Below are 3,035 nucleotides of genomic sequence, written 5' to 3'. Positions count from 1 at the left end.
AATAAGAAATGGATTTATCTTTGTAAACTTCTGCAGCGAGTATTTATTTTGCAACCATGGTGCTGAAATTAAACAGCCAGATAGATACATGTTTATATTCCTGCAACCACAGGACTTTTTCCTAAAGACTCCATGAATGTGTTGCTAAGAAACAAAGTCCTTCATGTATCTATGCCACTCTTTAACTTCTCCTAATCATAAACACATTTTTAAAATTGCTTCTGAAATTATATTTTTAGTGTTTAACCATTGTCCAATCACTTCAGACGTCATCTTGTTTACAGGAGGCAGCAGAAAAAAATGGCCAAATGAAGTAAATAGATTTGTTCTTAAAGCATCATCATTTGGAGCTGCTGGAATGTTTACAGGAAGCCTTTTTCCCCCACATGAGGAGGGTCAGACCTATTACAGCAAATAGTTGTGACTGACTAGACCTTTGGCACTTTTGTGTTATTAATTCTTCCTGTAACTTGCTGCAAATATTATGTTTATTTTCTTGTTTCTTATGAAGAAATTGTACTAATGTTTTAGGGTTTGCACAGTTTTCAGGCTCTCTGATCAAATCCCCATGTTTCTGCCAGTAGATAAAATAATAAATCACCTCTAAAAAGTCATCAGACTACTACATTTCTCCAGAGTTGCATGGAATTTTTGTCCTGTGGCATTCCTCTCAAAAAAAAAAAAAAAAAGAAAAAAGAAAGAAATAAAAAAAAAAACAGAGCACCAGCTACATAAAGGTCACACTGCAGATCTGTTTTGATTTCTCTAACAGTATTAAAGTGAAGTGAAAACCAGAAAGAGCATGGATTCCTACTTACCAAGGAAGAACCAGGAACAGATGAGAAAGATTTGCAACTGTCCTTGCCTTTCAGCCTTCACCAAAAGAATTAATTGTGACCTAATTAGTTTGAATAACCAGGAAAGCTTGGGAAAACCTGGAGAAGGTATGAGTTAATGAACCTGTGAGTTACATTTAAGAATCCTATAATAATCAGCAAGTGTAGATCCTGCTCACCAGCCTGACCTCCTCCCACCCAGGGCATGGGTTCCCAAAACAGCTGAGTAAAATCAACAGTGGTGCAGAAGCAGCAGTTTACTTGATTGTCTGAATTGCTACATTTACAACAGAAAAAGGTCTCTGTCCAAATCATCCAACTGGATGTATTAACGACCATCAGAAACCAAGCTGTTCTCTGCAGAGAATCAAATGTGGCATTTTTCCCGTTGTTTACCCAGCTCCAGTGCTGAAGACAAGAATGTGTGAGACACACAAAACCTGTCACCACTGTCCCCACATCGCTGCATCCACTGGTTAAGGAGCAACACACCTGTGAAAAGTCATTTTTATCAGAATACAAAGCATGTTGTTACTGAACCAATCAACACAGCACTAATGTGCAGCATTTTCCACCTGAGATAGACACTCAATACCAGCTGGCCAGGGGGTATTGGAGCTCATAATTGTTTTTCTTCCTTGCAGCTACTCCTCATCACATAGTAGTAAACTCGGGGTTATCTCAAGAACACAAAATGCAATTACTCATATTGAACAGCCCCTCTTTTATCTCAGGTTTTACACAGCATTACACTATTAGCATTTAAAAATTTCCTGGCGAGTATCAAAATTAACTCACATTCAGCAGGAAAACAATGTCTGTTCAAGGATTAAATACCACTCTCTATACAATGCAGCAACACTTAATTGAAAGTCACTGTTTGCTGAAGTGCAAGACCAGCTTTGCCATTTTTAATGGTGGCAGGTTGCAGAAGTTTAAATTGAAAAGCATCTGGGTTTTCTTTAGGATGCAACAAAAGTCACAACAGGTGTTGTAAATCCCCTTGGGATTTGTGCACTTTTCCCAAGACCTAAATTTCGAGAATTAAATCTCATGCCAATCTATGCTGCTACTCAGTGGAGTGCTGTGTTACCAGGAACATCCTGGAGCAGTGTATTGGCACATCCAAAAGGTCCCAACATCTTGTTCTAAAGGATCTCCATGGCTACAAAACTGGTACGAGCTGCCATTCCTCAAATTGTTCCCAACACATCAGACTAAACTAATAAAAACACACAAGGTGGACACTTTGTCTCAAGAATCAGATCTAAAAGGCCTTGAACCTTGCTCTCTATCTTTGTATCCAGGTAACAAACTACAGATATTTGCATAATCCCTGTGATGAGCAACTGGTTACTGATGGTTTCTTTGCTTCAGCACGTTTATTGAGCCCAGGCTAGGACCTCATTTTAGGATAATGTGCTCCCTTACACAGCCTGCCATTGCTTAAGATCCCAATTAGGTTAAAATATTCTCCCACCCTGAGGATTTCTTTGGTCATTAGTCAGAGATGAGATTCACTTTCTTCCCACCAGAGCACTTACTGCCCCTGCCTCCTCTGGAGGCACTAATTATTGCCGGCAGCAAACAGGCAGCTCGTGGCTGCTCACATCGTTACCCAGATCATCAGCACACTGCTAAGCAGACTGTCCTTTGCTCCCTGCCTGGGCAACACTCAGATCCTAATGTGAAGCCATCCCACAGGTGTTTTTTTTATAATCTCATATTCCATAAAATATATAACTCACCCTCCAGCCCAGCACATTGCTGGCTCTCCCGTGGGATGGAATACAAGGACAATCCAATCGCTTTTGGGGGTAACAGATCCTCGGGTGAGGATCTGAGGCATCCTGAGCTGCCTCTGCAGGCTGTCACACCACAGAGCAAGACAAAATATTAACAGCAAAACTCACATATTTTCCAGGATTCACAGCTTATGTGAAACATGTTGGCAGGTATTTAGATAAAAACACTTCTGTCCCAAACACCGAACTCCCTCAGCTCCACTTCTATTTGCATTTTCTGAGAATGGGTCATCAGAACTTGACTTTTCTGACTCAGACAGCAAAGTGTTCGAACACTAGCACCTCCTGTCACCTCCTGTCTTGAATCCAGTGTGAGGGTTTTTGTCATAAGTATTATTTTTAAACAACTCTGGATCTCTTTTGTTACACAAAAATACCGTGACACTCAGGATAC

The sequence above is a fragment of the Neopelma chrysocephalum genome, unplaced genomic scaffold (genome assembly GCF_003984885.1).
Source record: "Neopelma chrysocephalum unplaced genomic scaffold, ASM398488v2 Primary Assembly neopelma1_64, whole genome shotgun sequence".
Classification (NCBI taxonomy): Eukaryota; Metazoa; Chordata; class Aves; order Passeriformes; family Pipridae; genus Neopelma; species Neopelma chrysocephalum.
The sequence above is the reverse complement of the archived record's forward strand: the minus strand, read 5'-3'. Positions refer to the sequence as shown.